Source organism: Hippopotamus amphibius, chromosome 7 (genome assembly GCF_030028045.1).
Source record: "Hippopotamus amphibius kiboko isolate mHipAmp2 chromosome 7, mHipAmp2.hap2, whole genome shotgun sequence".
Taxonomy (NCBI): Eukaryota; Metazoa; Chordata; class Mammalia; order Artiodactyla; family Hippopotamidae; genus Hippopotamus; species Hippopotamus amphibius.
In genome coordinates, this window is record NC_080192.1 from 112,730,557 (window position 1) to 112,755,272 (window position 24,716).

Consider the following 24,716-nt stretch of genomic DNA (forward strand, 5'->3'; position numbering starts at 1 on the left):
GCTCTGCAAAAGACTCTATTAGAATGGAAAGATTAAAGGAAAATATTTACAAACTACATATCCAACAAAGAACGAGTATGTAGACAATACAAAGAATTCTTAAAACTCAATTGTTAAAAACAAACAAACAAAAAAAGCAAATTAAAGCCAATTAGAAAATGGGCAAAAGAAATTAACAGATATTTCACCTAAGAGAATATACATGGCAAATAAGCACATGAAAAGATCTTCAACATCATTAATTAAGGAGATGCAAATTAAAACCATATGAGATATCACTATACACCTATTAAAATGGCTAAAATAAGAAATAATTACAATATCTAATGATGGCAAGGAAGCAGAAAATCTGAATCACTCACACATTGGGAATAAATAACGGTATAGTCAAAAAAGTCTGGCAATTTAAAACTAAAATGCAATTGCCATACAACCCAGCAATTGCACTATTATTTATGCCAGAGAAATAAAAACTTATATTAAAAAAACTGTACATGAATGTTCATAGCAGTCTTATTCATAAAAGCCCGAAAGTGGAAACAACCAAGATGTCCTTCAACAAGTGAATGGCGAAACAAACTGTGGTACATTCATACTGTGGAATACCAGTCTGCAATAAAAAGGAACAAACCATTGTTACACACAACAATGTGCATGAATCTTAAGGGAATTATGCTGAGTAAAAAAGGTCAATACCAAGAGGTTATATATCATATGATTCAATTTACATAACATTCTGGAAACAACAAAATTATAGACATACAGAACAGATCCGTGGTTGCCAGAGATTAGGGTGAGAGGAGGTAGATGTGGCTGTCAACATGCAACATGAGGGATCCTTGTGGCAATGGAAGTGTTCTGCATCTTGCCTGTGGTGGTGGATACACATACCTACACATGATAAAACTGCACAGAACTAAGTACATACGCACATGCACACACACACAAATGAATACATGTAAAACCAGGAAAATCTGAATAAGGTTGGTAGATTATATCAATGTCAATTCCCTGGTTGTAATGTTGTATTATTATTTCGCAAGGGTTACCACTAGAGGAAACTAGGTAAAGGGGACATGGAATCTCCCCATAGTATTTCTTACTACTGCATGTGAATCTATAATTCACTCAAAATTTTAATTAAAATAAAGGAAAGGAGAAAAAGAAAACAAAAAAAAATGTTTAAAACAGTTAAACATAGTAATTATTTCTGATCTTAATAATGCCAATAGAAGCAGCAAAAAGCATTACTAGGTTATTTTAGGAGAGGGCTACCATTCTAAAACAATCACTATAGATTGGCCAATGTAGCACATTAAAGGTGGTCTCAGATACTTTGATAATGGTCCCACGGAGATGTAAGGTCTATTTCCCTTCCCCTTGAACCTGGGTGGGTCTACAGAATATGGTAGAAATGACAGTGCCAGTTTCTGGGCTCAGGCCCTAACATACTGGCAACTTCTACTTCCTGTCTCTCGAAAAAATCATTATTAGAAGTCGACTGCTATGTAAGAAATGTGACTACCCAGAAACCACCATGCTATAAGAAAAAAAAGGTCAAGACACACGGAAAGACCATGAAGAATGACAATACATGTGGAGATACAGTGGCCAAAGAGCTCTGAGGCATTTGACATGTGGGTGAGAGCCATCTTCTCTGACCAGCTGAGCCTTTCCTAAATCTTAACTCACAAAATCATGAGCAAAATAAAATGGTTGCTTTAATCCACTAAGTTCAGAAGCAGCTTACTATGCAAGCGATCAATAACAAAAACAGCTGACAAAGCCCACAGGCACTTTGCCTAGATGTCTTTCCTCAAGTAGGCTGGCCTCCAGATAACTGGGACCATCTTCTTTCCTGACACCCACATGCCTTCTACCAAAATACACTGCTTTTTCAAGGGCAGACATCTCCTCCTCCCCTTTTCTGATTATAATACCTCCTCTCCCCTGGAGTCCTCTCTCACTCAGCTCCAGGTTCTAGCCTGAGGGTTGCATCTATTCATAAGTCAAAAGCAGTGTTGACCCGCACCCCTGAATCCCAGCAAGATATCTACTCTAGTATCTTTCAACTTCTTTTTGTCCATGACCCACAGTAAGAAATGTGTTTTTTGTAAAAATAAACACATAAACATACACACACACCTATAACTGAAAGAAAAGTTTCAAAAAACAATCCTTACTGTACGTGATAGATTCCAATATACTCTATTTCATCACAGTCTATTCTATTTCATTGTGGTCTCAAGTAGGAACCAATCTTTTTGTTACTAGGCTGGAGCTTTGCTTTTTTTTTTTTTTTCTTCCCTTAAATAAATTAGGGCATTATAACTACTGCACTATAAAAAAATAAAATTCCACATTTCTTATTGATCATTTTCCTGAAAATTATGTATTTTTAAACCTGTTCTATAATGGAAGAAGGATAGATGTTGGCAACATAAATTTTGACCCTTAAAAAACACAAAGCTGACCCATGAGTTGCTTTCCACTGTCTAAGCAGAAAAGAGCATGTACCCATTTTAGCAGTAAGATCATCCCTTCCTTCTCTTTCTTCTATTCACAAAGCTCCTTCTGACATAATAAGAAACTTCACAGGAAAATCGAAGATGCTCACCAGGAAAAAAACTGAATGCCAATGGCATCCCTATCTGGAACGTTTTCACATTTCTTAAAATTTGTTAAATTCTTCCCTCAGGTGGACCTTTCCACTGTACTGATACTGCTGTCTGCCTACCACTTCTTTTTGTGTGTGTATGTCTCTGCGTTGGGTCTTCATTGCTGTGCATGGGTTTTCTCTAGGCGAGCAGGGGCTACTCTTTGTTGCAGTGGGCCAGCGTCTCATTGAGGTGGCTTCTCTTGTTGCAGAGCACCAGCTTTAGGCATGCGGGCTTCAGCAGTTGTAGCACGTGGGCTTCAGTAGTTGTGGCACATGGGCTCAGTAGTTGTGGCTTAGTAGGCGTGGCACATAGGCTTAATCAGTTGCTCCGCAGCATGTGGGATCTTCCCGGACCGGAGATCGAATCTGTGTCCTCTGCACTGGCAGGAAGATTCTTAACCACTGCACCACCAGGGAAGTCCCTGCCTACTGCTTCTTGTTAACTCATTACTTTCTGGATAAGATAAAGACTGCTATTGCTCCTGGAGTTCTGTGTACTTCCCAGCCTACCTTGTATTCAGGTTGGGCCCACACACCTAGCTCTGGTCCAAGGAGTTCAGACCAAGGCTGCAAAGAACTGGTGTCCCTCCTTCATCTCGTTCTTCTCCTGCCAGTGTCATCATGGCAAACTTGAAGCCCACAAGTTCCACAAAGTACAGTTCAAGGATGGAGGTGATTGCCCAACCTGCATAGGACTTTGTATGAGGGGAAATGAACCTTTGTGTTTAGCCCTTGAGATTTCAGTGTTTCTTGTCTGTAGTTTTTGCTGTCACTGTAGCTTAGCCACACTGTACCCTGATGAGTGTACCTAACTATTATGACAGTGCTCTCCACCAATTCTCTCTCCTCTCTCTGACTCTTCCTTGGGATTATCCTTCCCTGCCCAATCCCTAAACATCAGTTGTTTACCAAGCCTCTGTCCTTTGTTCCATGCTCTCTACTTTCTACTCAGTCTCAAGGTAATCTCATCCATGTTCATGATTTTAACAACTATGTATATGCTGATGATTCCCAATCTATATTAGGGCTGTACTTTCAAACACCTCGTTGGGCATACCTGGCTTTGGCTGTCCCAGAAGCATCTGTAACTCAAAATTTTCTAACCTAATGTTATAAATTCCTGAGCACACCATCTAAGGCTCTCCTATGTCTTGGCCCCATCTAATTCTTCAATCCTACTACTGGGCATATGGCTCTGGATACTTTAGTGATACTACAGATGCCCACTACCACTCAACTCCAACCAGTGTCACTGCTCATGCTGCTCCTGTTATCTTCCACCTTGGTTCATTTGGTTAACTCTTATCTTCCTTCACCTCCTCCAAAAAAGCCTTCTTTGAATCTCCAAAATAAGCTAAGTGCCCCTACCTTGTGCTTCAGAGTACCCCACGCATTGCCTTGATCTTGGCATTTACCAACACACTAAAATTCTCATGAATCTGTCTCTTTAGCTACACTACAAATGCGTCAAAGACAGAGATCATGTCATATCCATCTTTGTAGCCCCATCACCTCGCACACCTAGCAAACTAAGGCCTGTAAGCTGGCTTCTTATTTTTGTAAATAAAAATTTACTAGAACACTGCCACACTCATTTGTTTATGCAGTGTCCATGGTTATGTTCATGCTACAATGGCAGAGTCAAGTAGTTGTAATGGAGACCAAATGACCCTAAAATATTTGCTATCTGCTCCTGTAAGGAAAAGTTATAAACCCCTGACCTAGCACAATACTTTGTAATTATATGCACAATAAGAATTTGAGAGGGATAAAGAGTATATAAAAGTTCTTTAAAAAACATATATTCAGTAATAATCATAACTATTTCACAGCAAGTGCTTTTATGCCCCACCAAAATGCCTTATAAGTATAGGGACAGGAAAATTGAACAAACTCCTAAGTCAAAAACCAGAAAAGAGCATACAATAGATATCTGTTAAGTGGCTGTTAAATAAGCTACTTTTATCTGAAGCCAAATATTTACTTCTATGGACTATAAGGTGAGCTGATTTCTTCAAAAAGTTAATTTTGAGAAAATAGTCAAACATATATCTAAAAACATTTATAAATATCTAAACTCTAAACTAATACAACTAAGCAAAGCTAAAGGAAGGGTCCTAAACTAAGTCTGGACTAAGCCCTACAGTCATTTTTGCAGTGTATCTTATCTCCCAGAGTGCTGAAGGAAGACAGGGATGCAAAGGAAAGGTAGGACTGAGAATAGCAAATATGAGCTCTGGGGAGTGGCATGGACTGAATATTGTCTCCCCAAAATCAATGTGGAATACTAAACCCCAATGTGATGGTATTTAGCAGTGGGACTATTGAGAGCTAATTAGGTTTAGATGGGGTCATGAGGGTGGTGCCTGCATGACAGGATTAGCGTCATTATAAAAAGAGGAAAACTTTCAGTTATAAGATAATAAGGTCTGAGGATCTAATGTATAATATGGTGATTATAGTTGATAATACTGTATTGTATACTCTACGTGCTAAGAGAGTAGAACTGAAGTGTTTTCACACACACGCATAAAAGGTAAATATGTGAGGTGATGGATGTGTAAATCATCATATTGTACACTTTAAATACACTACAATTTTATTTGTCAATTATACCCCAAAGAAGTTTAGGGGAGGGGAGCAGAGAGAGAGAAAGAAACATAAGATCTCTCCTCTTCATGCGCAGGCACCAAAGAAAGGTCATGTGAGGACAAAACTAGAAGATGGCGTCTATGAAACAGGAAGCAGGCTCTCACCAGGAACCGAATAGGCCAGCACCTTGATTTTAGACTTCCCCACTCTCCGGAACTTTGAGAAATAAATTTCTGTCGTTTAAGCCACCCAATGTATGGTATTTTGTAATAGCTGTCCGAGCTTACTAGAACAGACCTCTTGCAAGGCTTTAGACAGGCTTCCTGTGGGCCAGTGAGGAAACCTAGAAGCTAAGAATCGTTTTTTCTCTCCTTTTAAGTTTGCTGCATGTACCACCTTTGAGATGAAAAAGGTGACTGGAGCATTCCGACATGTCCCTCTCAAATGTCCTCTTCCCTTCCATTTGTCCATCAAATTTCGGTGTAAAACTTCTCCGACACCACAAGCCTGCTGTAATTTCTCTTTTCTCACTGAAGCCTGATACTGTTAACTTTTTCACATATCTTAGAACTTAAAATTACCCTGGCTTGCTAATAGGTTGCTTTAGATGTAGTACTCTGGTTTCCGAATAGACCATAAACGTCTAGGAAAGAGCACTCTACCTTAGGCATTATATCATATCCTCTTTACTCTTGCTTCCCCTCACACTCCTACAACTGTTAATTCTGAAAGGCAGAGTTTCTACCGAGGGTACATCAGAAGTACTTCAATTGCTTGCTCTTGGATCAAACGTGAATGACACAAGCAAGGGAGGAGTTACCAGGAAAAAATTTTTGATCGTTACACTAACAAACAGAAGTATAGAATATGGGGAAGGAATTTTTTTAATGATGCAATAATCTTTTTATGAATAGACTTTCATTCTCTCTTTGTTGCATTTTTTGGGCGGTAAGAAAAATAACAGGAACAGAATAAAAATGCCCCCTTCAGAATTTAACAAATGAGAGTTTACATATAATATATGCTAAGCAGTTGTAGCAGAAGGAAAATCAGCAGTCATCACCACAAAGACTAAAAATAATTAAATGAGTGAAAAAAGAAATGTTTTCTATTCTCCCAAAATTGTGTATGCTATTAATACAGGATATTTTCATTTAAATATTACCATTTAATTGGTTAAGAATATGGAATCAGAGTATATTGTATTATAGATCATAATTACTGAATAAAGTTTTGCTTTCTCTCTTCTAAAATCCGTTTTGCTTAAGGGACAGTCAGAATTTCATACTTAAATTACTGTTTCGAAAGTGAATACACATGATAAGCTATCAGTATTCTTTTTCCTTTGAAATAAATACCTAATGAACTAGCTTGAAATAGTATCTGAACTATCAAATCCAGACATCAAGTGGGTTTACATTAAAGAGTTCTTCACTAAAAAACTGAGAAAGTTACAATTCTAATTAACATGGCAAACCAGAAAAGGATAATACATTATCAACCATTTATGGTGATTAGTGCATTGGACTAATTTCTATGAGAATGGGACACAGAAGGACTGAAATGAAGGACTGGCAATTTTTAAAGGAAGTGGAAAGGGTGCAAGGGCATGGAAGATGGGGAAGACCTGGAGTGCAGAAAGGGAGCAGGAGAAAGAGAGCAGGCTGGGGAGTCATGAAGTAAAGGATCCTAATTGGTCAGAGTCTGCACAAGAGCACTGGGCAGGGTTTATGGGAGAAAAAGATCACTCAGTTGATGAGGTATGGCTGGTAAGTTGGGAAACACCAATGGTAAATGTGTATCTATTTGATGATTTTTGCCAGAGGCAAGCCTTATATAACCTTTACACTTTCTAATATATAATCTAATTCAGACATTTGAACTGTGCCTTAAAAATATTCCCAGGTAGAACCAGTGTTTGAATTTGTTCCAGTCATGGTTGAGATAAAGCTTACACAGAAGTTACTCCACCAGCTGGAGAAAGTATCAAGAAAAGATGGAATAGGATGTGCTATATGCACCATGGTATAGAAAAGTTACACTTTACAAGTCTATTTCTTTACTTCTGCTTCAAATTACAGTTCTAGGTTCTACAGAAATATGTAACATTTTCAGTTGTACCTTTCAAAACTGGGACAGAACATTTTTCTTCTTTTACATTCTCTGGTACACATGCACATAACATACAGTCAACACTTCTCTCTCATCCAATGAAAGCATCTAGTAGTAATAGCATGTCAATGCTTTCTCAAAAGAAAGATACTACACATGGTTATAAACAAAGAGAAATAAACCACTGACTAAAAAATTAACCAGGCTTAGTTTTGGGGAAAAAAAAAACTACCCTTGCAGAAAGAAAAAGAATATTGTTATATATATGTACATAAAGATTGGGACTTCCCTGGTGGTGCAGTGGTTAAGAATCTGCCTGCCAACGCAGGGGACACAGGTTCAAGCCTGGGTATGGGAAGATCACACATGCCTCGAAGCAACTAAGCCCATGTGCTGCACCTACTGAGTCTGCACAATAGAGCCCTCAAGCCACAACTACTGAGCCTGTGTGCCACAACTACTGAAGCCTGCACGTCTAGAGCCTGTGCTCTGCAACGAGAAGCCACCGCAATAAGTCCACACACCACAATGAAGAGTAGCCCCCGCTTGCCGCAACTAGAGAAAGCCAGCGCGCAGCAACAAAGACCCAACGCAGCCAATAAATAAATAAATAAATAAATTTACTTTGAAAAAAGATTAATCTGTCATAAATATGTATATAATATTCACATCAAATACTTTCATATATATTAAACAAAATGAAAATTAGTACTAACTACAAGTCCCCAGAAAACAAAACACACTTTTCAAAAAAAAAAAGCTAAGAAAATGCTAACAAAATATACTCTACATCTTTAATCCTCAATGAATTTGAGAAAATGGTGAAATGCTATATTTTTGTTGGAAAATGAAATTAACTACTATATGACAAAACAAATTAATGGATTGATATGCATAGAATTTAATATATGCAATAACCTGGATCAAGCTTTTATGATCTAATCAAAGAGAATTCTTTTTGTATAACCTTAGAAAATATTATTTTTTCTTACAATAATCCAGAAAAGTAATCTCATAAGATAGATGACCACAACAAATATCTTGGAAAATTTTATAAATATTATGGAATTGAAAAATAAAGCACAAAAAAAGCTTTTCAAAGAATAACATCTGATAGTTCAGACAAACATATTTTAAATAAGACATAAACTCAAAAGAGTTTTTTAAAAGGAGGGTAATGCAAAATGTATAATGGAGTTAATTGTATATTTATATAATCAGCCTTAGAGGGAAGAACTTTAGTAGATACTGCAAAACCTACACATGAGAACTAAATTCATGATGTAGAAGACATATGTAGGGACAGCAACCACTCTGAACCTATATTCTGTGGCTTTGAGCTTATGTTTTAGTCAACGGTGTTGTAGGTTATTGTCCCTGTTCATGTATTTTAATATTTTCATCAAGTGAATCTTATCTGTATTTACTTCCTAAAGCTGTGAAGTAAGCTATGACACTAAGTGGAGTGAAATTCTGAAAGTCTAGAATAGATAATAAATATGTACATGAAATCCAACTCAAGTACTGTTCCAATATATAGTACAGATCTTCAAATTCAATTCTGCCGAGAGTGTAAAACCAATGTGCCATCTCTATGAGTGAAACATGGAAAGACTAATCCTGAGTAAGAACTATAACCATCCAAAAGTATCACAAAACAGATTCTATCCGATACTATAGTGCCAAAAGCCTTTCATATGAGATTCCTGCAAAATCCACATGGTTTACACGACAAAAATCACCAACAGTCACATGTCAGAACCTCACATTCACTCAACTAGAAGATCTGGGAAACCCTGAGTAATATTAGAAGAATTTCATCACTGTTCACCAGGCTTGTCAGAGGACAAGGACAGTAAATTCCCATTTTCTTGTAAGGACATGAGATAATATATGATCTCTGTGATTCACAGCAAGTATTTATAAGACATACAATAAAATTATAAAGACAAATCCCATTCTGTAAGAATTTTACTGGTTTCTTACTATGTCCTTCACACTGGAGGAGGAAAACAATTACAAAGTAAGCATGATATGAATACACTAGAACTTGAGCCTATCTCAAAGCTTCAATTAATTTTAAGTAATCAAACAACTTCACTGCTGAGAGACAAGAAACCATAGGTCTTTTATATGATTCTATAAAGTAATAGGCAGAAAGAGGTCACTCTCCAAGGTCAGTATATGCACCACTGGATACATTCACATAAATGGCTGCAGACAGTTCTGAAGACAGTCTTCGTTAGCATAATTACTTAAACAGAATTTGCAGGTTTCTCTTTATATTTGCCCATTCTTGAGGATAAATGACTGATAATACAAATTATATTTTCTTACAGATGTCAAAGAATTCAATTTTTTAAAAAAGACTGAACATAGGTCATTAACCATACAAGTAGTCTTAAGTAACAAGATCTCTTACAATGCAAAAGATTTTGCAATTATGATGTGGTTACCTATATTTTTACCACCACCCCCAAACATAGTACCTTCACTATGCCAAGCCAAATGGGATATTTCTGAATATATACTGGAGAGAAATTCTTTCCCCATGCTCCATCATCATCACCAAATTCAAGACCTGAAAGTGCTCAGGATAATTTGGTTATTTCTCATATGGGAATATTGGCCAATAATTAAGGAGATATCAGTTGCCTTGGCAACAGATTCCTTCCCAAATAAGCACTGTTCTTATTCAGCAGCCTTTAGCCAAAAGGGGAATTAAATCATTGAAATCAACAATTCCATTGTTTAGCAAACCAGAACAGCTTTCCTGGTCTCAAGAAAAGAGACCTCTCACAGTTGGTCCAGCATCGCCCAAGGTAGCAGTTGTTTAGCTGAATAAGCCAACCTCTTAAATTACAGGATTTTATCATCAAAACCACTGCTAACAGAACAGCCAGCTTTTGCCAAAGAAACATGACAAAGGAAAGAGCATCTCCTAAGTGATACTAATGAACAGATTTAGCTTCATAGATCTTCACTTTACATAGAGAATGTATATGTGAGTTCCTGTCTATATGCATTGATGTAGTTCCAGATGTCTAGTTCAGTAAAAGATAAATCAACCCATTCCATTAGCTAATAAATAGCTTCTTATACTTCAATTTCTAGGTGTAAAAGCCTAACCTTATATTAGACAATTTAAAAAATGTTTTACAAAACTAAGAAAATGAATTGCTACATTTCTAAATGTTGATATAACCCGGCCAACTCTGCAACCTGAAGTCACGTCACTGTATTGAAGCTGTGAAGCTGTCCAGAGAGGTTAAGTATTGCTCATTTTCTAATAAATAGTAATAATAAAAATTATTGAATTATTTTATATGATACTATTTATTATTATTAATGATAACGATAAAGCTAATAATAAAGGCTCACTATGACTGATCGCTCTTGATAGAAACACACACTTGAATTCCCAAGGGTTCCCCAAGTTAAAACTCTTGCCACAAAACGCTTATAGCCTAACTACATGATCACTCCATGATCACTGATGCCTTTATTTCAAGCTTTCTCCATAATGAATCACCTTACCTTTCCAATCTCACTCCACCACAACATTGCCACTCTATAGTCCTACTCTTCTTCACACAGCACCCCTCCCCCCACTTCTTCCCCACTGGCCTGGGCTCTTGATTTCTTTTCTGGCAAGAAGACTCCACCCTCCCCCGACAGTCAGCAAGGTCTGAATTGATGTGTCAGAATCCAGTTCTGAGTCCTAGTCTTTGCCTCTCTAGCCCTTCGCTGACTTCCTATAGCCCTTCATACTTTCTGTCTCTGTCCCCTGCTTCTTTTTCTTGTTTCTTTAATATTGTTTTAATTATAAGGATAATACATGCTTGTCAAAATAAATTCAAATAATATGGAGGAATGTAAAATAAAAAAAGAAAAGACCCTCTGCTTAGAGGCTTGATTCCCCAAAGTTAGCCTTGCTAATAATTTCGGTATGCAGCTTTCAGGTAAGTTTTTTCTAAATCTCTATAAATATGTTTGTGGTTTTTTTGTTTGCTTTTTGTCTTTTTCACAAAAATAGGTCTTTGTTACTTTCTCTTACCTTCTGTCACGCCTACGTGGAGAAAATTGAGTTAAAAAGTTAAATATGAAAGAATGAATTCCTCGAATCCATCCCATGTCACACACTGAGCTGTACATGTCCGCTTTTTATATCTTTTCCCAAGTATTTTGTTCCCAATACTATCCTATTTCCTTTTCCATTTATGAAAAATGAAGTGTTCAATACTATACCATTTATTTTTATGATTATGAAAAATAGAGACTAATTATAGATGTCTAAATAGAAATGTCTAGTTATCTGTCAACATCTCCAATATTAACTGAGGTGAAATATTCAATCAGATAATAAAATTTAAAACCATAATTTTCGAAGATGTATGAAACCAACTTTCTAATTTACTTTGGAACCTTTAAAGACTGTACTTGGTTTTAATTCATATTCTGTCTCGTTTTAAACAAAGGAATCGTAACAAATGTACTGCATCTATGAATAATAAACGGGGATATTCTCTCTTTTCCAATTAAAAAAACCCCAAACAAGAAAATGGCTAAGGCTTTTGGGCCGGCAGATAATTCCAGCCAAAGGCTGACACTTACCTTCTAAATCCACTACTGCACTAATTATGCAACAAATGATGCCAGCAAATGGCACTGCCAGGAGCACCAAAGGTTCTCACTTACAAGTAAATGAGCAGATCAGAGTCCCCAGGTGCCTGAACATTCGTCTTAAATGGCCAGTAGAACTGAGCATTTACGTCACCATGAGTTACCACTACTCAGTGAAATGTCATTTCCCAAGTCCAAAAATGGGACTGCTACTTTACAGACTGGCACCTTATAAATTTATCTATGACGAGATAATTCATAGATTCCTATATTCCCTTAGGAATGCAGAAGACCATCAGATATTAATGAACTCTCCCTAAAAGGCTTGGTTATCTCAAGTACAGAACTGAAAAGCAAGGATATTCATCTCTCATCGTCAGCGAATATTTATTGGATGCCTGCGAGGCACATGGCGTCGTATAAGTCACCTATAAGGGTGGGCTCTTTGGGCTGTGTTAGTCAAAAGCGGAAAATGCTGTTGTTAGTCTATGAAATATACATGAATATCTGACCATATTTTCTACTGAGCTCTACTTACACATACATAATAAAGTAGGGTGCCTGTGTTTCTCTGAATCAGCAGGGAGTGTTTACCTTTAACCCTCACTCACTAGACAGCAGCTGTTCTTCTCTTCAAGTATTGACAAAACTGTGCAATGGTGTCTGAAAAATACGATTGTTGTATACTCTTTATTGTTATAGGACAGTAAGGAATCAATTCATTTAAAGAGCTTTGATTTATTCTAGAGGAAAAGTACAATAACACCAGTTAAATTAATAGTCAAATCTTTAGATCAGTCAATATAAAGAATAATGTAAAATTGTACTGAGGACTTTTACAGCAGAAATCTGAAAAATTTCAAATGCTTTGACATTTTAAAAATTATACATTTCATTATGGTGCAGTACACCCATGGCCTTATTCTGAATTCAAGAGGGGGAAAAAAGCTTTGCTGAATTTAAGGTGTAGGATTAGATTTCATAAGAAAATATGAGATTCTGCCCCAAAAATCCAGTTATACATGGATGAAATCTAATTTAATCATTAATAAAAAATAAAACTGGATCTACTCAACAGCAGCCCAATAGAATGAGAGTCAAACTTTTGGCTGGTGCTGTTTACTGGTGGCTTTCCTTGTGATGGCACAGTAATGAGAAATAATAAATGTACACATCACTGCTTGAACTACACTGTGACAGTGGCTAAAGAATGGGGCCTGACCAGATATTTCAGCCTGGGTCCAAATCTGCCTTGCTCACATTCCCTGGCCAGCAACTTGTAGTGAGTTATAATTGCTTCAGACTCATATCCTTGGCCATGAATAAAAAAGACCATCAAAATGAACACCACAAATGTTTTTAAAAACCCCAAAACAGTCAAGTTACCAGAATCCAGTGACAATATTTTTGACAATATGTTTTACCAACTTTTGTACATATTATCAAACTGTAACGAAATTTTTTCATTTAAAGATTTTACAAATATGTACTCTTCATAGTCAGTCCTCAAATAATAATAAATACCAACTCTTTTGGAAGGCTACAAAAGCATTTGTTTCTTAATGTAGAGTAGTGAGAGGATTTCAAACCTAAACATATTGCCCGCTTTGATTTTACATGGATGTGGACATAATTAGGGTCCATCCATCATCTTGCGACACCTGACATCATTCAACAGATATTTCCTGAGCAACCACTGTGTGACATGGGTAAGAACACTAAGTCAAACAGGACATAGGCTCTGCCTTCAAAGAGCTCTCCACCCAGTGAGGATAGGTGTATGTCTCACACAGTGAGAGGGAGACACAGGGTACTGCTCACAAGAGATTCACAGAGGGGCGCCTAACCTAGCAGGGGCAGGAGGTGAAAGACATCAGAGAAAGCTTCCTGAGCATGTTCTCAATTTTTCTAATTTACCAATTATAAATTTTATCTAATCCTTATTTGCCATAAAGGAGCCTCTCTTTCCTATCCTAATTAGTATATTTTAGGTAACTCTAATTCTTATTCATTAAAAACAAAACAAAACATTCTCTTGATACAATTCAAAGTGCCAAAGAAAAAGGACTTTAAAAATATCTTTTTTTTTTTTTTTATTTGCAAGAAGAGATCCTTTCTAACCTCCCAGGGCACCACAATGAAGCTCCAGAAGAGCTGTTTTCTATTATTCCTCTGCATCTTATCCTGTGATGCTCCTCAATCATGTTAAATACAGCAGACAAGTATACAATATGGAGAGTAAACTAGCCAACTGGCCACTGAGGTAACAAAACACCTCACACCCTTTCCAGACAGAGAGCTTCCCATAGAATCTGCTGCAGAACCCTAGAAAAAATTCAGGTCACTGTAACAAACTTTTCAAATTGTAGGAAAATACAGAAACTGCACTCGCGCTCTCTCTCACTCTCTCTCTCTCTCTCTCTCACTCTCCCTTGCGCTCTCTCTCTCTCTATATATATATGTACACCTATATATATGTACACCCACATATATATATATTTATGTACAACTACCAATATTAACAGCTAAGCTGGTTTTCCCTTAACTGAGAAATATATTAACCCATCTTTTGTTGATGGCTACTAAATTGAACTTGCCATTTTTAAGGGATGTAAAAGAAAAAAGACGGAACATCCATATTATCAACTGTTTTTAATAACTCCCTTTCCCCGGATATTTTTATGCTACCCAAAGAGACTAAATCGGAGGCAGTACTCATGCACACCATCCCTCCCACCACCCAGAGATCACTACACCATCCTGCAATGAGCCTGCACTGCCTCGGCTGTCATATCACAATTTAAGACTTTTACAGTTAGAGAGAACCTGAGTCCCTGTGGCTCAGAAAAATAAAATGGTTTGCCTAAGGTCACACAGCTCATCACAGGCAAACTGGTATTAGTACCTATGTCTGCTAATCCTTTATCCCTCTGAATTCTCAACCAAAAAAAATCATCTCTAGTCCTCAGAAGCAATAGCAAGAACTCAACAAAATCTATTTTGCTCTGAATTTCTCTAATATCTGATTCACTTCACAGATTAAAAACAGTCTAGCACTTTATTTTATTTGTTTGTTTTTAAAATCTGATTTTTAATTTAGCCCTATTTTAAGAATACAAGGGAAATCACAGTGCTAAATTTTAAAAATTCACACTGAAATACAGCAGTATTAAAATGAATTCTATTCAACCACCCAGTCATTTTGCTATTTTTTGGTGAGTATATAGTCTGTGCCAGTCATTGTGAAAAAGTCTTTTTATTTTAAGAAAAAAATTTAGTTAACAAAAAATTTAACAAGTTTCACTTAGCAAAATGCACCCGAAAGGAAATCACAGTACAAAGAAAGTTTTAAGTCAAGGCCTCACCAATTCCTACAGTATTAGTAATGTGTCTCAATTTTCAAAACTAACTTTTAAAAAGCTTAAACTTAACCTAAAAGATTTTAAATGAAAACAAACTAGAATGAACAAACATGAGAAATGTTCCTCTTTGAATTAGGGATCTAGCACCTTGAGTTTTCGAAAAAAGCAAGCCTCCCCAATGTGTTCACGATGATGTGGTGTAAAAGATCCACGTTTAACGTACTTAAAACTAGTTTAACTCAGATAACATCACTCCAGAAGTACACTACCACAATGTTAATTGAGAAAAGCTGAAAATAGTTTTAGTTTACTCAATATCACATGCTAGAAGAAAGTTTGCATGAGAAAACACTGAAGAGGTAATTTTTTTAATCCAGATTTCACAAACTCATGGTGCAAAATGGGTCCCACAGCTTCCTCTAGAGTAATAACTGCTTTTCACTGCTTGTAGGCTGCCTGTGAAAATTTGATTGAAATAACTCAAAAGCTACTACAAAACTAGTCATATCCACCCATGCTGTTCTGGCCACCATAGCCAGCCCCATAACAGCCACTCACGGACTGGCTCTCAAGGCCACTGTAAGTGGACTGGGTTGACACCCCCATGCCTTGCATCATCTGGCTGCTATATGCCCCGTTGCTGGACCCTGTTGTGGAATTCAAGAAAAGTTCTATGTATCTGTGCTGCATGTTGGCCCTGTCTTTGGACATGGCTGCCACGGCTTCTTCGTGAGTGGCAAACTCAACAACCAGCCTCGCCGGTCACTCTTCCATCAGGGCCAATCTCAATATGGATTCTCACCGGGTTGAGTGGAGAGAAGAAGTTGTAAATGTCGTTCTCCGTGCCTTTGTACGGCCGCCCCCTCATGTGGACGCAGTGTCCAGTGGTGCTCTGGACAGGGAATTCGCCATCTCCATACCTGTGGTCGTACATCCCACAGAGACAGTAACTAAGGTCTCTTCCAAATAGGTCGGTGGTGAAGCCATAGCCATCACTGAGGCCACTGTACTCCTCACAGCCCCCATAGCCTGCACTGTAGGCACCAGACCTCATCCTCTCCAGGCCCGCTTGCTTGACAATGCTGACATACCTCCTGGCTGTGCCAGGGCGGTCAGAAGGCCCCGGCCGCCGCACTGACATGAACTTCAGAGGGGGATCCGAGTATGACCTAACTTCTTCCTGACTGCTCTTGAACACCTCAATATACCTGTGCCCTATTCTCTCCTTGTGCTTCCCTAGAGCCTTCTCAGCTAACTCCTGTGAGGCAAACTGCACAAAGGCTTCCCCTGTAATCTTGCCCTCGGGGTCCACAGGCAATGTGATCCCGTTTGGCACGATTTCCAACCCTGAGAAGAACTGAACGATTTCTTCCTTGGTGCATCCAAATGGGAGTCCTCGAAGTCGCACGAAACCATCATTGGCAGTGTCAGCACTGTTTGGACCACTGTGCTTCAACACCCAATCCATCTCGGTTCTGTGGGACTTGAACACCTCAATGTACCGACGTCCCATGCTTCCCCTGTCTTTTTAAGGGCCATTTTTACATCATCTTCTGATTCAAGTTCAACAAAAGCCTCACCACTCTGCCTGCCTTCTCTAGTGTAGATAAAATGAACGCCTGCGACCCCATCATGAATTGTGCAGTCGGAGAGGAAATTCTGCACATCCTCAACAGAGCAGGACCAGGGCAGGCCACGGAGCTTGACTACAAAGCCTTCCCCTCCCTCGGGGCCCAACATCATGGACACTTGACAGGGCAGACGTCAAACAAGCTTGGGTGCAGCTTTTTGTGGCTTAAAGAACAGCAGGGGATGCCCACAGTCGAAGACACTCCAGGTAGGCAACGAACTGTCCTCGGGCTCCGAGTCTCCACGCCCCTGCTTTTCTTCACATCCGGCACCTCGGTCGTCCCTCTGAGCACCTTCTTCTCCAGGAAGAAGCGGTGCAGTCCCACTGAGTCTAGTACTTTAAACTGCACTTTAACATTGAAAAAGTTTCCAGTTTTATGTCCTAGTCTTTTATGCTATTAATATTTCACTTTCTGTGTTATCCCTTGGCAACACACTTTTTAAAAATTTGGACCAAATCCTAGAAAATGAGAGTGTCTCAATTTTTTATATCAACAGAGGGAGGAAGAAAAAAAAGTGAGGTGGTAGCTCTGTCTTACCCACCTAAACATAAAAGATACACATATTAAAATACCCCTCACAGAATTTCAAGGGGACACAATTCAAAGAATAATAATAAATGCAAGTCACCAAGAGTTGACATTTCCATGACCTAAGCTTGTTGCATACTGTACCTCCCGTTCATGTCTACTGACATCCAGGAGTAAACCCTGAGGGAGTTGTTTTGAGCGAGGGTTTCTGTATGTCTCTTTGAATAGGAATACAAAGTGACAGAAAAATAACTCAAAATTGCTATAAAATGAATGGTATTTCCAAATGCGCAAGCAAACAACATGCACTTTAATGTAACACATTTCTTCTTATTTGGCAGTAAGTTAAAACATATGTTGTTTGAAGTTTATATAAAAATGGATGAAAAGGTGTTATCTGTGTTAAAAATGAAACCAAATTACTAAGTGGTTTGAAATCTATGGCTTTTATTATCCAAATGTAGCCAGTTAAAAGTAATGTCACTTGAAGAGTAAAAATAAATTATGGTTAACAGTTACTGGTTTGCTTGGGGGTTTTGGGGAGGTTTTTGTTTTTTTTTTTTTTGGTTTTGTTTTGTTTTGTTGATGAAGGAAATAAAGTAAAAACCTTCAAAAATATGCACTTAGTCATTACAATTTCACACTTTAACACAATTCCAAAAAACAAACAAAGAAATTTAGTTACCCCTTAAAATCAAGTACAAATATTTTTTCCTGAAGGCTTTTTCTTCTATGAATTACCAAAGAAAGAGCTGTCAAATGCTTATTAGTCTCACTTCAAAGAGGAAAAGTCAATGGCAGCAGGTAAAAATCAGGTGGTCAAAATGTCCCCATCAACTTGCCCTCAGAAAAATTTCATCAAGAAGAGCAACAACAAAAAGCAAAAATCATTATTATCAAAGAAATTATTTTTACCATCAATAGTTTGATTAGTGCTTTGCAAAACAAATAAAAATAAGAGAACATACTCTGAGATGTTCAGATGTAAAAGAGAGAGAAAGAACAAGTTTTCAAAGAGGATTGGAAGAGCAGAAGAAATTCAGAACTAAAACTTAAAAGTAAAAAGAAGTTTTGTTACTTGGTTTTTAAATACACAGTATACCCAAAGGTATTTGTTTCTTAGGCCTAAGATTCCTGACTTAGAGGAGTTTCTTCTAAAGTCCTTTCTATAACTTATTTAGGATCCAAAGTAATTTTTTCCTGTTGACTATTGTTTAACATAGCAAAAAATTAGATGCAGTATGTCCCCCAAAGATCACTTAGCCCTACTAAATACAATAAAAGAAGCATGTTCTGCTACAAATCCTTAAAGTAGGTACAACTGTCTTAAGGAAAAGCCTTTATCTTTATTTATTCTTTGAACCCTGGGAAAATGTTAAATGAAAAATATTTTGTCATGAATTGCATCATCATCACTGATGAGCATTGAAGATAGAAGAGCCAACCTAGAAACACCATCAATGGTGTTGGGTCCAAAGAAGATGTGTCAAAAGATGTCATCACAATAGTCGTCCATCATTGTTTTTGCCCTCATCATGTTGGCCAAACATACTTCCAGGTGCAAAACACCTTAACTATGTTGCTTACCACGATCAGTTGTGGGTTTTTTTAACTTCTGATATATTTTTTACATTTTTATTCTTATCTAGAAATAAGAAGAGTTGAGAAATTTAGAACACTTTAGAAGCTTTACAGTTTAATATTGTCCAGGTTGGATAGAAGTATTGACATAAAAAAAAAATAAAGCTAATGGAAGGTGATAATAAATTTAAGAGGAAATAAACTCTTAACCATAGACTAAGTTTCAGTTGCAAATAAGATTTTCTATTAACATTTCAAATAAATGTTAGAAAATATTAGTGAATATTTTTCTTTATTCTCACATGCCAGCATTCTGTAGACAAATGAGAACTCAAAAGAGACATAATTTCATTGATCTTCACATAGTCTCTCTAAGGTTTATGTTTAATACCTACTTTTTTCCCTCTGTCCTTCAAAATCCAGTGGGCAATAATATCATAATTAAGATCTAGATGATAACAGTCTCACATCTGTAGTACTCAAACTACTAGCTAGTGCATCATATTTCAAAATGTTGGTCAGCTGGAATCTGGATTTAAGTTGCATCAATTATATGTCAATTATATCTAAATAAAGCTGGGGGGAGAAGATGAATCAATAATGTTAGTAGAACTAAATCTGGCTATTCAGTTTCTGTAAAAGAGAAAGAAGGAAAACGTTTTCTGAATTTCATGCTCTCCAAGATTTTATATCAATTTGTTGATAGGTTCAAATCATGTTTATTCTCAAGGTACTTTTAAGGTACTTTTAGTTACTAGACAGGGGTGCAATAAGTGAAAGAATAGCAGCAAGACAAGTGTATGGCCCAGGTTTCACAGCCACAAAGAACATTAAAAAGAGGTCATGAGTATAGTCACAAGAGATACACTGACCAGGCTGAAAGACAAGCCATTCGTTACAGTGCACTGAGAATTAATATTTTTATAAATTATGCAGTCATCCCATACATAGCTCAATTAAATTGATTTTTGTACTAGAAGAACTAATTTATTAAATTAAGATATTTAAAATATTCCACAATTTTTAAAACTTTGTTTTGGCATTTTCTTCACTTTTCAAATATACTAGAAACCAATGGTGTACTAAGGGGTGGGGAATGGTAGGCGTGTTCTACCCCACTAGGGATAAATATTTTTAACCCTGGCATTTAAAAAAAAATGCTGTCACATGGTGATAATTAAAAGCAGACCAACTTTCAATTTATTTATTTTTCAAAATTCTGGAGTACCTCTTATAGCCCTAAACTGGACTTCCCCTGCTACCCCCTCTGGTCCTTGCATGCTTTGCTGGAAACCTCAAAAAATGGAAACAGCTAAGATCTTGTCACAATCTCTGGCATACTCTGCATTTACTTATCCTTCTTAAGTGACCTCATCACTACTTTCTTCTCTTCCTTTTATTCCTCCTGTTTGTTTAATTCTAAGCATTTTACAAAGAAGATAGTCAAGCTGAATTTAGATCTCATTGAATTATTAGGCTGGAATGGGAAGAAATAAAGGTAAAATAGTGCTCATTTAGTACCATGTTGCTCTCAGGACACGAGTTGTAATACTCATGTACTCAAAATCCAAAACACTTCAAAATGAAAACAGAGCTTTTAGTTGCTAGAAAAATGAGAAGTGAGCTGTTGGAAACTGCAAAATAATCTATATATTTTTCCTTTTCATACAACGTATGTACAAAAAAGGATTCTTAGCTTCTCTGCATTAAAAATAAAATATCATAAACTGGATGTCACATCTGGTATGCAGGTCTAATTATGACACACTGTCCTTACGCTAAGTGGATATATGATAAGACATTAAAAAATCTTTCTCATTGAAAGCCCTTTTAAACTTCATTTTAAATTGAATTTTTCTTGTTTTCTATACCAGTGGTCCCCAACCTTTTTGGTACCAGGGACCAGTTTCGTGGAAAACAATTTTTCCACAGGGAGGGGTGGTCCGGGGGATGGTTCTGGCGGTAATGCAAGCAATGAGGAGCGGCAGATGAAGCTTTGCTGGCTCTCCCGCTGCTCACCTCTTGCTGTGCGGCCTAGTTCCTAACAGGCTGTGGATTGGTACCGGTCCAAGGTCTGGGGACTGGGAACCCCTACTCTATACAATAATCCAACTTTTCTAGGCTCACTCATCCGCCGTTCACCTCCTGCTGTGCAGCCCATTTCCTAACAGGCTGTGGACTGGTACCAATCCATGGCCCCGGGGATTGGGGTCCCCTGCTCTATACAATAATCCAATTTTTCTAATATGTTCCCATTATTTCTTCCATTCTGTTTTCAAAGCATAAGAATCATAATTGCTACTTCTCACAGCAATTCTTTTGTAAACTTTTTGTTTATTTTTCTGTCACTGTTAGTCTAAGTCTTATGATTCACTACATACTTCATGCACTCATTTTGGAGTTCTGCCATGATGTCATAATATAAGAAGTATTTCATGGACAAATAGATCTGGAAACCACTAGACTAGAGGAAGAATAAAAAATTCCAAAATTAAATACCACAACAAAAAAATAAAACACTGCCTATTGAAATCAGCTCAAATTTAGAAAAATTAACAAAAATAGATATATAAGTATTTTAAATGTACCTCATAAAACTAAGGCTTTTCTAATTTGTAATAAATATACCTGAACTTAAAAAGTGTCCTGGAGAGGATTCCATATTTCGTAGTAACACAAATGAACATCACTTTACAAATAAGTTATTAAAATAATACAAATATTACTGAATTATATGCTACTGGTAAATTTACACATTTCATACCCCTTAAAGATAGGCAACTGATACATATGAAAAAAAAAAAAAAGAGTATTTTTTGGAGAGCTAATGCTATTAATGCTGGTAGGAGACATACATTCCATGCCATTCTTCCATACACCTAAAATATTTTTCATACAATTATATATGGAAAACCTCAATTTTAGAGCTTACATAGTACAGAAAGCTTTACAAAGCTACTGTAAATGTGTGTGCACATATACACACATTTCTGTGGAGTCTACTGTACTTGAAACTGCCAGATAACAGGATATATATGTTCAGCTTTAGCAGATACTGTTCAACAGTTTTCCAAATGGTTTTACCACTTCCATATGAGTTTTAGTTGCTCCATATTCTTATCAACACTTGGTTTTGTCAGTTTTTTCAATTTTAGTCATTCTCTTGGGGATGCATCAGTATCTCATTATGGTTTTAATTTGCATTTCCCTGGTGACTATTTTGTTGTTTAATATCTTTTTCTATGTTTATCAGCCATTTGGATAGCCTGTTTGTGAAGTCCCTGATCATGTCTTTTGCATTTGTGAACTTAGATTCTTTTTCCACTGACCTGTAAGAACCTATCATATATTCTGGAAACAAGTCTTTAATCATCAGTTATATGCATTGCAAATATCATCTATTCTGTAACTTGCCTTTTTCCCTTTCTGAACAGTGCCTTTCAGTAACAGAAGTTCCTAATTATAATATAAACCAACTTATCAACCTTTTCCTATATGGTTATGTTTTTTAATTATGTTCAAGAAACCTCTGTCTACCTCAGACACATAAAGATACTCTTAGATGTTTTTGTTAGAACGTTACTGTTTTATGCTTCACACTTAGCTCTATAATCCACTTGGAATTGATATTTGTATATGATATACGGTAAGTGATCATGATTTATAATCTTCTAAAAAGTTATCCTGTTGGTTCAGAATGTTTTATTGAAATTCCATCCACTTCCATTTTTCTGCAATGCCACCTATCCCATTTAATCAAGTTTCCATATACGCATGGGTCTGTTTTTGGGCTCTATAATATTCCATTAGACTCTCATCTATCCTTATACCAATACCACACTTTCTTAATTACTGTTGCTTTATAATAAGTCTTGATATCCAACAGTGTGAATCTTCCAATTTTCTTCTTTTTCTTCAAGATTATCTTGACTACTATTGGTCCTTTGCATTTGCGTATAAATACTAAAATTATTTGCCAATTTCTGCTAACACTACCTCATCTGTCTCCCGCCCAATAACTTCAGATCACTTTGGAATGTGTTTCTCACCATTAGGACTTTCTGTAATAAGGAGCACTAACTTCTGCAAAGAAGGCTTGGGGTATCAGTATGAGGTGATTTCAGACTGAAGGCTCATAGCACTGCTTGAGGAGCAATCCCCTGATTCTTAGAAATTTGCTTCAGTTGAAATTTGCTTCAGTTCCTTAGAGATTTTGCAGGGAAACATATTTTTTAAGGAGGCAATTTTTCAGATTTCTCTAAAATATATTTTATAACAGTCAGCATCATATACTCGAAAGTCTCAGAGGCTATTCAGATGTTCCATTCACATCACCCTTTAAAATTAAAGGGAAGGGCTTCCTAGGTGGCGCAGCGGTTGAGAATCTGCCTGCCAATGCAGGGGACAAGGGTTCGATCCCTGCTCCAGGAAGATCCCACATGCCACAGAGCAACTAAGCCCATGCGACACAACTATTGAGCCTGCGCTTTAGGGCCCGTGAACCACAACTGTTGAGTCCATGTGCTGCAACTACTGAAGCCCACGCGCCTAGAGCCTGTGCTCTGCAACAAGAGAAGCCACGGCAATGAGGAGCCCGCACACCACAATGAAGAGTAGCCCCCACTCACCACAACTAAAAGAAAGCCTGCACATAGCAAAAAAGACCCAACACAACCAATAAAATTAATTAATTAATTAATTAATAAATAAAATTTATTAAAAAATTAAATTAAATGGAATAAAAAAACCTGAATTCAAAAAGATATATGCACCCCAATATTCATAGCAGCATTATTTACTATTGTCAAGATATGGAAGCAACCTAAGTATCCATCAACAGATAAATGGATAAAGAAAATGTTTTGCGCACGCGCGCACACACACACACTACAATACTACTCAGCCATAAAAAAGAACAAATTTTTGGCATTTGCATCAACATGGATGGATTTGGAGGGAATTATGCTAAGTGAAGTAAGTCAGAGAAAGACAAACAATGTATGGTATCACCTATATGTGGAATCTAAAAAATACAACAAACTAGTAAATATAACAAAAAAAGAAGCAGACTCATAGAGAACAAACTATGGTTATGGGGGGGCAATACAGGAGTGAGGGAGTGGGAGGTAGAAACTTCTGAGTGTAAGACAGGCTCAAGGATGTATTGTACAACATGGGAAATACAGCCAATATTTTGTAGTAATTGTAAATGGAAAGTAACATTTAAAATTTATATTAATTTTTTTGGACTTTCCTGGTGGCACAGTGGTTAAGAATTCACCTGCCAATGCAGGGTACACAGGTTCGATCCCTGGTATGGGAAGATTCCACATGCTACAGAGCAGCTAAGCCCGTGTGCCACAACTACTGAGCCTATGTGCTGCAACTACTGAAGCCCACGTGCCTAGAGCCAGTGATCCACAAAAAGAGAAGCCACCGCACTGAGAAGCACGCACATCCCAATGAAGAGTAGCCCCTGCTCGCCACAACTAGAGAAAGCCTGCACACAGCAATGAAGACCCAACACAGCCAAAAATAAATTAAAATAATAAATTTTTTAAAATGATTAATTTTTTTATTAAAAATAAAATGAAATTAAGGAGAATCACAAAATGGTTAGACTTTTAG

The 24,716-nt window shown here is 37.1% G+C and overlaps 1 protein-coding gene and 1 pseudogene across 2 annotated transcripts in view; both read right to left on the minus strand.

The window, feature by feature from the left end:
- Window positions 1-24,716, minus strand: part of CAMKMT (calmodulin-lysine N-methyltransferase) — a 403,439-nt gene that overhangs the window by 222,566 nt on the left and 156,157 nt on the right. The window lies entirely within an intron of this gene.
- On the minus strand, window positions 15,307-17,304 carry LOC130857750 (heterogeneous nuclear ribonucleoprotein F-like; annotated as a pseudogene).